The sequence below is a fragment of the Miscanthus floridulus genome, chromosome 17 (genome assembly GCF_019320115.1).
Source record: "Miscanthus floridulus cultivar M001 chromosome 17, ASM1932011v1, whole genome shotgun sequence".
In the NCBI taxonomy this organism is placed as follows: domain Eukaryota; kingdom Viridiplantae; phylum Streptophyta; class Magnoliopsida; order Poales; family Poaceae; genus Miscanthus; species Miscanthus floridulus.
The window spans coordinates 10,551,070-10,564,749 of NC_089596.1; the positions used below are offsets into that span (position 1 = coordinate 10,551,070).

The window sequence follows — 13,680 nt, forward strand, 5'->3', positions numbered from 1 at the left end:
AGTTGTCCACCCGGCCTATGGAGAAGGGCCACCTTGAGGAGTCGGGTTCAAACCCGTCGACTATTGCTGCACAAAGGAGAAGCGAAGCTAAAGGAATAAACAACCATATATACTCACTGGAGTCCCTACAGGAGGAGGAGCCACAACTGGAGCGAGCAGCGACTGGGGCACGACTACACCTAGCAAGGCCTGAAGGCTCGCCATGAAGCTAAACATGTCCTGCAGCCTCTACGTCTCGGCAGCCCTCTGGGCTTGTACAACCTCCATCTCCAGCCGATGGGCCTCCGCCTGGGCCACCTGCTGGGCCTCCAATCTCCGCAAGTCGGCCTACAACATTCCACCCGCAATGTTTAAACAATGCAAAGGCAAGGTAGATGTGTAAAAGCAATGAACAACGAATAAAACAGTACTAACCTAGAGTCCCGCCATCTGCTGCTGTGAGCTCTGCTGCCGAGAGTGTATGGGGAGGGAGGAGCTCATGCTCCTTGCTCGAATCTCGGCGAGATTGGGAACAGAGGCGGAGTCGACTGTGTTGTCCGCCATCCAGTACCGACCGTGCTGCTTCCCTCCTCCCAGCCTCATCAGGAGGTCTGTGTCTAGGGGCTGGGTGGCCGGATCGAAGTCCTCCCCATGGCACTCGTGGGCCGCCAAGGTGTACTCGCTAAGCTTGCTGTGGACGCTCGCGCTGGTGTACGCCTCAGGCCCGTCCGTCGGGTTGTAGGTGACTTCTAGGGCCGTCGCCTTGCCCTTGTGTGCCAGGGTGTACGCCATGAACTTGTTGCATTCCTGGCCTTGGTGCGCCTGGGACTGCGAGGAAAACACAAAGATGATTACAAGTAATGAGAATTGAGCGTTAGAATAAATAAATAAAGATGAAAACACAAAAAAAATTACCCATGTTTGGGCATACGTGCTGAGGCTCCGGTTGCCTTGGTGGTTGGCGCCCCACCCATCTGCAGGCGGCAGTCCCGATGGATGTTGTGCTTCTCCGCCCACTCCTTCGAGAGCCACCTATCCACAATGGCCTCCCAGCAGAGGCGGTGCCTGGCACACCAATCAGGACATTGCTGCATGCCATCAAGTTATTGATATGTCAGAAGATGAAATGAAGCCTACCTATTCTTCATGGAAGGAGTCAGTATTAATGTTTCATACTTACTGAGAGGTGCTGCTCCTTGGTGAGCATCCTAGTCCTGGCATTGGCCTTCCTCACCAACTGACCAAGGACGTCGGCGCTGTAGTTGATGATGCACTGGAGCCACGTCTCGTGGTACAGGTCCGAGAGTCGCGACCTACAGACCTTGTCCTGCACTCGCGCCGCTCGGTCCTCAAACCCTTCGTCGCACCTGAAGAAGTCCTGCATACAGACATCATGTATCATTTCATTATTTCAAGAACAACCAATGAATGCATAGTATTGACCATTTTAGTGCGATGAAGACTCACCCAGAACTCAGCCTTGATCCGCGCCGCAACGGTGCCGAACTCGCTGTCCTCGGCGACGTAGAAGTGGTCCCACATCTAGGGCAGCGAAGTCACCGAGGCATAGGTGACCATGCCAAGGTAGTGCTACTGAATCAGAAGGCCCAGGGTGCCATTGATGTGCCGGCCCATTCCGGACACAACTTCCCAGTTGCTGCAAGAGTCATTAAGAAGAATTATTAGTCTCTAGTTCAATTTTCAACATGTCATATGAAATAGTAGTGAAATAATACTTACTTGTCGCCACTGGGTCGAATCACTGAGCGCCGGTGAAGTGGGATCGGTCGCGCTGGGAGCTGCGAGGGCCCACGCAAGTTGACTCCCGACGAGGTAGAGCTAGAGGCAGTGCTAGTGGAACCCCCTGCTGTCGCTATCGCCACCTCCCCATGGTCCGACGAGTCAGAGGAAGTGCCACCCCTCCTATGTGCAGGCCCACCGCCTGGTCATCCTCGTCCACCGACAGGGTGGCAGCCGGCTACACCCTCGTCCTTGGACGGCCGCGGGGGTGGCCGCTCCTCGTCCTCCTTGTCGACGGCTCCGGCAAGGGGTCCTCCTTAGCGTGGGGTGGTGAGCGCTCCCTCATGTAGAGGGAGTTGACCCCCCTGACGGGCCTGCCTTTCGCCCGGCATTTTGTCGAGTGCCTACAATTTCAAAGAGTAAACCAATTAGCACAGTTAAATTACAAGTACTTATAAAGAGATGCAAAATGAACGAAACATAATTGCAATAATAATAATAATAATAATAATAATAATAATATAGTATTACATGAATTAGAAATATTCTTCACGATCGGCAGCGGCTGGATCATAGGTGTCGTCATCAAATCAATATTGTCGAGTAAATCGGGCTCATCTCCATCGTTGTCATCATTGTCATCGCCTAACTGTAATCACTCAAGCATTTGTAAGTCCTTAGCATTTTGCACCTCTTCTCCGTCATCCTCATCTCCATCGTCCTGATCAATGTCATTGTCTACTTCCATGCCCATCAGCAAAAACATGTCTATGTCAAACCTCCCTTCTAGCCCCTCTGGTTGATAGAACTCCCGTGTGTTTGGGTCAAAGTTGTAATCCTCATCGTTTGGGACAGGCAGTTTACCGTGCGGCGATACCAACTGCACAAGGTACCAACCGATAAGATTGGGGTCTTTTTGGCACGCCCATGGGAGATAATAAACTTGCATGGCCTGTTGAGCCACAATATAGACATCCTCTCCTTGATAGATAGAATCCTGTCGAATTTCGACTTGTCCAATCTCAGGGGCTGTTCTCGTGACATTAGGATCGAACCAATGGCATTTGAATACGACTTGATTATGAGCTTTGCGACACTCAAAATTGAGCTCATATATTTCTTCTACTATGCCATAGCAGTTGCGCTCATCGGTGTCGGGCGTACGAACTCCGGTATTCATGGTTTTTCGATTGGGCCGACTCTGCTCATAGTTTCTTATGTGAAAGCGATAGCCATTCACATCATAAACGGTGAATGACTTGACCTTGTAGGCGAAGCCTTTGGCAAACCCTCTCAACTCAGCATCCATTTCCGCATCCTTGTGGGCCTGCAAGGTGAGGCCGGATAGATCGTTACATTACTCGCTCGTAGGAGCAAAGTGGGATGTCAAAGATTGAACGAGGTAAATTGGACGGTGCCTTCGTATCGAACCAGGATATGAAATTGGGCACACCATCTTTGAGAAGACTATCTTCTTCTTGAGGGGAAGGAGCCCTATTCCCTCTCCAGTATTTATTCAGAAATTTCCTAAAAAAACAAGAGATAAGGGGGTTCGATAGATGGAGGATAGTGACAAGGGCGTATGTAACAAGCTCATTGAGAACTTACTGCACATAAGGCTTGACTTCGTCAAGGTTCAACAACACATACAGCATGATAGTGCGCCACTCATCATGCCACAAGGTCTTGGTGCCCGATGTGCTTGCCTTTCTGAGTTGCCCTTTGAAAAGGCTGAGGTTCGATGAACTCTCGTCTGCGTTGTAATGAGGGGGACGATTGTGCATGCTGGGAAGGCCATCCTTATAGTATGCCATTGTGAAGTTTGACACCTCCTCCAGAATAAATGCCTCTGCCACAGAAGCCTCAATTTTGGCTTTATTTCTATACTTTTTTCGAAGAATCTTTATGTCGGATACAGTGAGAAGGGGTACCCTAAGCAAGAACCAAAAAATGGCTGCTTAGACTTCGTAAAAGTCGAAACCAGCTAAACACCGCTGGCCTCGGCCGATTCTCCAACTCGCCTGAGGCCCCCTCACCGCTGGCCTCGAGCGACCCCCCACCAAGGGCCTCGGCCGGGCCGCCGACTCTCCATCTCACGCGAGGCGGGCTCGGCAGCACTCCGCTGCCTCTTCCTTCACCCGCCCCTCTGACAAAACATCGTGTCACATTAACTCAGCCAACTGCTGCCCCTGACATCAGCCGCATGCTCGGCACAGTATAGCAGAATGGCCGACGGGACAGGAGGCAGGACTAGGCAGAGGTTACCCGCCACTGTGCTAACCACTAAAGCACATAGTTGATGCCCATGCCTCACTGTGCTGCCAACTCCTACTCCGAGAACAACGCAGCGTGGGGAGCCACGTCGGAGATACTGTGGCCTCGGAATCAGCACCCAAGATCAATAATTCCCCCCAAGGCCTCGGCAGTATGCTTCAGGGGCTCGGCAGCCTAAGGATCCATGTTCGCTGAACCCCCCACGATGGCTCGGCCTCACCATCTGCAGAGCCACAGCTCCCTACGATGTCATCGCACGATGACCAGCACGTCACCCGCCATATCCTGCATCAAGCTGTACTGGAGCCCCACGACGCATAAGATCAAGTATGACCGGCGCGTCACCTCTGCACGACAAGGACGAGGCCACTCCATCGACCATACCACAACAGTGGCCGGCTACAGGGTTCGGACATGCCACCCCCATTTATAGAGCAGGAGGTCTCGGCATCCTGACGCCAACTCCGCTTCGCGCGAGGCTCCCTAGGGAAGGCCTCGGCAAGGAACGCCGTCTCCGCCCCGCTCGAGGCTCTCCACGGAAGGCCTCAGCGGGAAGCGCGTTCTCCGTATCACGCGAGGCCTCTCGCGCGAGGCCTCGGCGAGGGGCCTGATCTCCGTCTTGCGCGAGGCCTCATTCTCTGTGTCACTCGGGGCTGGCATGTCTGTGGTCCGTCGCCCCCCGCCTCGGTCGACCCTCCCGACAACACGTCACGTCTCATTAATACTTTCAACCACTCCTGCAATCTCCGCCGGACAGCGGCTCAACGTCACAGAATGGTCGATGCGACCCGAAGTCGCATCAGCGCTGTACCGGCTGGGACAGGGCACGGCGGGGGTTACCGGCAACTATGACCCAGCACTGTGTCCACGATCAGTGCCTGGGACAGGGTATGACGGGGGTTACCAGCCACTGTGTCCTAACGCTGCACCCGCGACCCGCCGCCCGCTCGAGGCCTCGGCACTGTACACCGGGGCCTCGACAATCTCGGGGTTCGTGCCTACCGAGACCCCCACCGCAGTACAAGCCTCGGCACCAACCAGGCCTCGGCCTCGCGCACAATCTGTCCACCAGGGCTTGCATGTTCGCCGTCACGTCTACTCCGAGACATTCCCGGGGCTCCCACGACGCACAGGACCTGATGGGACAACCACGTCGCTCCAGTATTCCAAGGACGGATCGCTCCTACGGCCACGCCGCCACCGGAACGGGCCATAGGGTTCGGACGTGCCACTTCTATTGGCACGACGTCGCATAGTGATACATGTACTACCTTCGTCCTCCCTTCAACTATAAAAGGAGAGGACTTGGGCCTCGTAGGGGGGGGGAAAAGGGAGACGAACACACCGATAGAACGACACACTTCTACGCTGCTTGAGAACAACGCCTCAAGCAGCCCGCACCACCCTCGCTGAGACCTAGGGCTAGCTCCCTCTCTCACCTAGCTTGTAATCCCCTACCACGAGCACTCCGGTGCAAGGAACATAAGATCGATCTCTCAGACTGGACGTAGGGCCTCGATCGCCTGAACCAGTATAAACCTTGTGTCTCTTTGCATCACCATCAGGGATTAGGGGCACGCAGCACAAATTCACTTGTTGGTTGAGGGACCCCCGGTTCCAAAACACCGACACTTTAGACATCTCTCAATTGTATAGCACTAACGGGCCTGCACGGGCCCCCCCATTCATGCCTCGTACGGTAGGTGCAAAATCAGATGCTGCATCGCCAGGAAGAAGCCAGGTGGGAAGATCTTCTCCAACTTACAGAGCAACACAGGTGCCACTTTCTCCAAGTCATCAATCACGTCTCGAGATAACTCCTTGGCACAAAGCTGGTGGAAGAAATAGCTCAACTCTACCAGCACGTGCCACACATGCTTAGGGACGTATCCCCGGGTCATCGCAGGAAGGAGCCGCTCAATCCATATAGGGGAGCCTAGTCAAGCCTGATTTATGAGTCCACTGGTGTTCCTCACCATATCCAATAAAACCACCTTTCTCTTTATCATCTTTGAGAGCCTCTATCTCAGCACGGACCTCGGCACCGGTCATCATCTGAGGTGCAGGGTCGGTGACTTGAACCCCTTTCCTAAAGTTCTTGATGTCTCGTCTAAATGGATGGTCAAGAGGGAGGAATTGACGATGTTGGTCAAATGAAGAAAACTTGCCACCCCTCTTCAGCCAAGTGAACCTCACAGCTGTCTTGCATATTGGGCATGGGAACTTCCCGTGAACACACCACGCGCAGAATATGCCATACGCTAGGAAGTCATACAGGGAGTAGTGGTACCACACATGCATTGTGAAGTTCTTCTTTGTAGCTCGGTCGTATGTTAGTGCCCCCTTTTCCCAAGCAAGGATCAATTCATCAATGAGAGGCTCCATGAACAAACCCATCTTATTCCCCGGGTGTCTAGGAATTATCAGTGACAAGAATACGTTCTTGGGTTGAAACATGACGCCAAGGGGGGGAGATTGAGGGGGATCACAAACACGGGCCAACAAGTGTACGGGGCCACCAGCAATCCATAGGGGTTGAACCCATATGTTGCCAGCGCTACATGTACATTCCGAGCCTCCTCAGCTTTACCATGATGTATGCCATCGAAATGGGTCCATGCATCGCCATCCGATGGGTGTACCATCTTGTCAGCATTGTATCTTTTGCCATGTTTGTACCATGTCATATGTTTTGCGAACTCCTCTGTCATGTACAGCCATTGGATTCTCGATATGATAGGAAGGTACCGTAGGACCTTCGCGGGGATACCAAGCTATTCCTTCTTGCCATCACTAGTGTCGACCTCTAGATACCTAGAGGATTTTCACTTTGGACAGTGCGTTGCTTTCTCATGATCTTTCCTAAATAGGACGCAACCATTCGGACAAGCATTGATGTGCTCATATGGCATCTTAAGGGCACGAAGAAGTTTCTGTGACTCGTACAAGTTCTTCGGTAGAATGTGACCCTCCGAAAGTAGGGATCCAACAACTACCAACATACCATCGAAGTTGTCTCGACTCATGCTACACTACGACTTGAACACCATTAGGCGTCCAATGGCATCCAGTTGCGAAACCATTGTCTTTTCGTGAAGGGGCTTCTGTGCCGAAGACAGCATATCATAGTACGCCTTTGCGGATTCCTCTGGCTCGTCCTCTAATCCTTCACTGAACCATGCCTCCTGAAAGTCATCCATCCAGTCTGCTACCCCGGCATCTCCATCAAAAGCCTCGAGGCATGGTCTCACCACCTCCTCTCTAATACGATTGGCTTCACCATGGTGGATCCAGTAGGTATAGTTTGGTGTGAACCCATACTTGCAAAGATCTCCCCCCACGTTCTTCCTATTCTTTCTTACATGGTTGTCACATTTGCTGCAGGGACACGGTATCCAACTCGACCCTCTAGCAGCCTCGCCAAATGAATGCTCCAAGAAAGCATTAGTCTTAGTCATCTATTCTGGGGTCATACTTGCATGGCCCGTGTACATCCAATCACGATTCTCCATCCTCTGGCATATACATATGTAAGCGAGTAATATAACCAGCAATTGCATCTGCATGGCGTTCCTACCATCTAATAGGTGAGGATAGGTCCTAATCCCACCCACGAATGCGTAGATGAGGTCAGTTTCAATGCTCCGCTCCTATTCGAGACAGAATTTCGGCAGCACCTCCCCGCTGTTCTCTCGATACACGTCCTGCAAGGGAGAGTGTGTATCCGGAGAACAACAGGGAGGTGATGCCGAAAGTCTGTCTTGGACCGGAGCGAACCATGGAAACTAACCTCATCTACGCATCCGCGGGCTATCCAAAATACGTGGACAATCCGAAAGAGATACAGTCGCAGATATGCAAAGATCTGCATACCTCCGACAGTACCTCTTTCGAACGGGAGACGCCTAACTAGGCTACGTGACCATATAAAACATGCATGCAAAGGAGGAGGGGGTTATACCTAGGGTGGCGGTGGAGTCAGGCTAGCGGGGCAGTGGCGTGTCGATGCAGTGGTGAGGCGATGCGGTGTAGGCAGACCAGCAGCACCGACGAAGATGATCGGGGTTGCCGAGTCCCTCCCATGGGTCCTTCTCCTACATAAAAAGGCAATAGGTTAGAATCCAGTGAAAATTTCGGCAGCACCTCCCCTGCACAGGGAGGTTTCCAAAACCTGCAAGAAACATAGGCGCGATGGCCAACAACCACATATATACCAAACATAGGCATGAAGGCCAACAAACATATATATACCAAGATGAGCCATGTACTTTAGTTCTCTTTCCATGCAGATGAAAGTATCGAAGTAGTACAACAAGTACTACTACCACTACAACTACTACTAACACTAACACTACTACTACTAACACTACTACTATCACTACTTACTACTAACAATACTACTAACACTACTAACTACTACTACTAACACTACTAAGTACTACTACTAACTACTACAGGTGTAGGGCATACCTTCGTGACGAGAATGGCAACAACGAGGGTCGGTGACGACGACGGGGACGACCACAGCGGCGTGAGGGTCGACGGGCCTAGGCCGACACCTTCCTTCTCCTTCTCCTCCTCTCTTCTCCCCTAACTCCTCCTCCTCTCTTCTACAGTGGCACGGTGGCCGGGGCGGGGAGGCACGGTGGCCCGGACGGGCGCCGCGGGGGCCCACGCGGGGAGGCACGGTGGCCGGGACGGGCGCCGCGGTGCGGCGGCGGCGGCTAAGGGAGAGAGAGGTGAGAGGGAGAGAAATGAGAGAAAGAGACAGAGAGCGTGCCGACCGGGCGCGGTTGAAGGAAACGGCGGCTTTGCCGAGTGCCAGATCGGCGGCACTCGGCAAAGTCAATTTTCTTCGCCGAGTGTCGTGATCTGGCACTCGGCGAAGTTTTAAAAAAATTCAGTAGCTCTTTGCCAAGTGCCAGCTGGGCGGCACTCGGCAAAATAAATTTTTTTGTTTTTTGCCATCAAATTTTTTGAAGCTTTAGTACACTACCATAAACAACATGTTTAAATTTAGGACATTTTCATTGCCTTTTGGCATATTTCTATAGTTTATTTTGTTTTTTTTGAATTTTTCCAGAAAATGTAAGTTTGAACTGCAGGTGCATCGAATAATGGATTACATTCGTTCAAAAAATGTTATCCTTGTTTCTTAGTGTACATTTAGGCTAAATCCAGAAACTGTCTCGAAATTTCGATCAACGTGCTCACGGGGCAACGCCGCCAACTTACGTGGGAGTGGTTTTTTAATTGTATAAAATGCGAACGAATTCCGAAAATCATGAAACTTGTCGAGTTGTCGCCATATCGTATGCGTATGCCGTGGAAAAAATTTGAAAAAGTTTCGAGCACGTTGTCACGTACGATGCTCACAAACCAGGACATCTCCACATGTGACAACGTGCTCGAAACTTTTTCAAATTTTTTCCATATGTGGAGATGTCCTGGTTTGTGAGCATTGTACGTGACAACGTGCTCGAAACTTTTTCAAATTTTTTCCACGGCATACGCATATGATACGGCGACAACTCGACAAGTTTCATGATTTTTGGAATTCGTTCGCATTTTATACAATTAAAAAACCACTCCCACACAAGTTGGCGGCGTTGCCCCGTGAGCACGTTGATCGAAATTTCAAGACAGTTCTTGGATTTAGCCTAAATTTACACTAAGAAACAAGGATAACATTTTTTGAACGAATGTAATCCATTATTCGATGCACCTGCAGTTCAAACTTACATTTTCTGGAAAATTCAACAAAACAAAATAAACTATAGAAATATGCCAAAAGACAATGAAAATGTCCCAAATTTAAACATGTTGTTTGTGGTAGTGTACTAAAGCTTCAAAAAAATTGGTGGCAAAAAACAAAAAAAAAATATTTTGCCGAGTGCCAAACGGGGGGCACTCGGCAAAGAGGACGCCGCTGGATGCCGTTAAGCCCCTACCAATCTTTGCCGAGTGTCTGCCTTTGCCGAGTGCAGGTCTTTGCTAGGCACTCGGCAAAGGCCTCTTTGTCGAGTGTCATATTTTGCCGAGTGCGGCGCTCGGCAAAGCAGGTCTTTGCCGAGTGTCCGAAATTTGGCACTCGGCAAATATTTTTGTACTCGGCAAATCACGTGTTTCCCATAGTGTAAGTAAGCCATAATGATACACGCTAAACTTTACTATCATGTCTCTCCTGGATAATTCCTAAGTACTTTTTTTCCCTCGAGCTCATGATACACGCTTGAGCGATTTTTTTAGAGGTTCTGACTTTTGAGGTTCAGCACCCGTTCCTGGAAGCATCTTAGCTAGACCAACAATTTTTATTTTTATTTTTTAAAAATACAGATCATAACACACACATTCTTCTTTTATAAGCACATCCAATATATTATTAAACCGACAGATCTATAGATCAATGCTCAGACGTCCTACTTCTATGAGCACTTCTGATCGAAAAGACTAAGTCGACAGCAAGATTGACGAAGCCCGCAACTGTCTCGGGATGAGGGGCACGTCGCCTAAGGCTAGGCACCCTCACACTCCCTCCATCTATGAGCCTCTCCGATCTAAAAGACTAAGCCTACAGATAGCGTGATTCAAAAAGTCGTCATAGCCGTCTCGCTGACCAGAAGCCCATGCACGTCATAAGGCTAGGTCGCTAATCTATAGATCACATGTACACACTCTACCCTTATGAGCAGCTTTGAAAGACTGCGTCACTGGCCCACCGGCAGATGTCAAGATTGATAAAGTCACCGTAGGTGTCTTATATTATTGTTGAGGGACACGTTGTCTACCACTGATAAAATTGCGCCGCTAAATCACTTCCATGTCAAATCGAGTATTTAAACCTTGAAGGATAAATTATTCCACGATAACCCTAACCAGCTAAGCTAGGTTCAGTTCGCTAGCTGTACTGTGCGTTGAGTCGTTGACTAGCTGGAACCATAGTACAACAGTATGGATCACATTGAAGCAACCTGCGTGTAGACACAAACACGTGATAATGTATATGTATATAAATAATACACACCTATCTGAAGCATACATTCTAGCGAAGCCAAGAGAGGACGAAACGAGAATAGATAGATGAACAATAAGCCTCATCAAGTGCATGCAAAGATGTTACTAGTGGCCTCCATCTTTACGCATTTCGTGGTTTCGTTGCTGAGTGCGGCCGCGCCGTCGTCGGCGGCGACGTCGACGTCTGGAAGCACAGCCACCAGATGGCGCGAGCTCCAAGGCAACAACTCGTGGAACGGTCTCCTGGACCCGCTGGACTTGGACCTCCGCGAGTCCATCATCTCCTACGGCGAGCTCGTGCAGGCGGTCGCCGCACGCCGGCGCGTGCCTGTACGGGCGCGCCGACCTGCTGCCCGGCGTGGGCGTGGCCGCCGCGCGCCGCTACGCCGTCACCAGGTTCGTCTACGCCACGGCCACGCTGCGCGTGCCGGAGTCGGACGTCCTCCTCCTGCCGCTGCCGGAGATCAGGGAGGCGTGGTGCAGGTAGTCCAACTAGATCGGGTACGTCGCGGTGGCCACCGACGAGGGCGCGGCCGAGCTTGGGAGGCGCGACATTGTCATGGCGTGGCGCGGCACCGTCAAGGACCTGGAGTGGGCCAACGACTTCACCTTCACGCCGGTGTCGGCCGCGCCGGTGCTGGGCTCCGCCGCCGCCGCCGCCAACCCCTTGGCCGTGGTGCATCAGGGTTTCCTCTCCGTGTACACGTCCAGCAACTCCAACTCCAAGTTCAACTAGGCCAGCGCCAGAGACCAGGCAAGTAAAGTACAGTAAAATACATCTCTTCATCAATATATAATTATATATATACTAATAGTATAATATGAAATTTTGAATTCACTTGCTTCATGCCATGTGCCATGATTACTACAAGTTTCGTGACAAAGATTGTGAATATTTCGTGGTTCTAGAGTTTGGATTCAGCGCATATATATATATATATATATATATATATATATATATATATATATATATATATATATATATATATATATATATATATATATATATATATATATATCAACAAAGGAAGTTTTTATTGATTTTTAAGGTCGTTACATTCATGGAGTTGATGAGAGGCGAATCTAGGATTTTGTCTAAGGGTATGTTGTCTAAAAATTTTCATATACAATTCGGTAAATCTATTTCAGCAATTCGATCGGTAATAATTGATAATGTGATTCGGTATATATGCATTAAGTAACACAATAAGACTTAAATTCATGGATTAAGTTCAAATCATCCACTAAATATAGTATAAATAGTTCAAAAGCCATACTAATAATTGAAATATAGGCATAAAAGAGAACCGAGACTTACAATGCTACTTTTCTGACTATTTTATTTGACGTTTTCGAAGGGACATAGATGTCTTGATTATATCATCTTCATCAACTTCAAAGAAAATATCCAGCCCAGTGAAAGTGACTAGACAATCATCCAAAAGACTATCTCACATCTTATTTCTTAACTTTATTTTCACTAAAATCATTGCAGAAAATACTCTTTCAACACTTGTCGTTGCCACGAGTAGAAGCAATATCAATTTGAGGAACTCATAAACCATATCATACACTTTGTGCCTCTTTGTTTCAACAAACTTAACTTAGAGATCAACAATATTGTCCAGACCTTTGAAGCTATTGTCCTATCTCATGTTATCAATATAATTATGTAGCTGCAATTCAAGTTCAACAAATTATTATTTGAGAACTTCTTTGGGTAGAACTCAACTAGTCTACATAACTTCTGTGCATCAAAAGAAGCAAATAAATTGAAAGGACTGAAGACCGACATACAAGACAACAACTCCATATTAAACTCAGTTGATTAAAGAAAACATATTCCTTTTATAAAAATTAAAGAAAACATATTGACCTCCCTACTGCATATTAGGATGCACACAGCCTACGTACTAAAGTTTACCTAAAGTTTCTTGCATATGCAGTGGACTCAGATTATAGTCATGAGCATCACGCACGCATGTCGCGTATGATATTTTGTAGCGATATTTCAGTTGGTCTCGCTTCTGAAATTGGATCGCTGTAAAGACTAGAGAGGCACGAAATAACGCACCGACGACTCAACGAATATGTACATGCATGTACCTCATAAACCTGTTTCTTTATTCTTTTCATCAGTTGACAGTGCTCATCACCATTCAATACAATTGAGATCCACTAGTCATTAAGCCGCCTTCTTTGTTCGGCAGTGCTAGCGCCCGGACGTCCGGACGGACATGCGCGTCCGGACGCCCGCGCAGCCTGTCCCTGTCCATTGATTTTTTTTCCCGTCCTGCACGCGCACCTCGCCCCATTGCAGTGCCCGCATGTCCGGATGACTCGCCTTGCACGCGCAGCCCGCCCTGTACGGAATGCTTGCAACATACTTCTGAAATAGATGAAACATTTTGAAGAAACCTATGAAACACTTGCAACATGCCTCTGAAGCATTTGCAACATACGCAACATGTGCAACTTTTCGATCTACATTTGCAACATCCATATGAAACAATTGCAACATACATCTAAAACACTTGAAACATACGTTTACAACATGCGCTTTCATCGCAATATCTTCTTGTTGAGGTCGCGCATCGCGGCGACCATGACCTTCTGGTGGAGAACGGCGGCGTCAGTAGCACCCCAGCAGCACCTTGGAGCGCGCAGGGGACG

At 49.3% G+C, this 13,680-nt stretch overlaps 1 pseudogene; it reads left to right on the forward strand.

Annotated features, from left to right (window-relative positions):
• The first annotated feature begins 11,106 nt into the window (after window positions 1-11,106).
• LOC136515199 (phospholipase A1-II 7-like) lies at window positions 11,107-11,779 on the forward strand (annotated as a pseudogene).
• The last annotated feature ends 1,901 nt before the right edge of the window (window positions 11,780-13,680 follow it).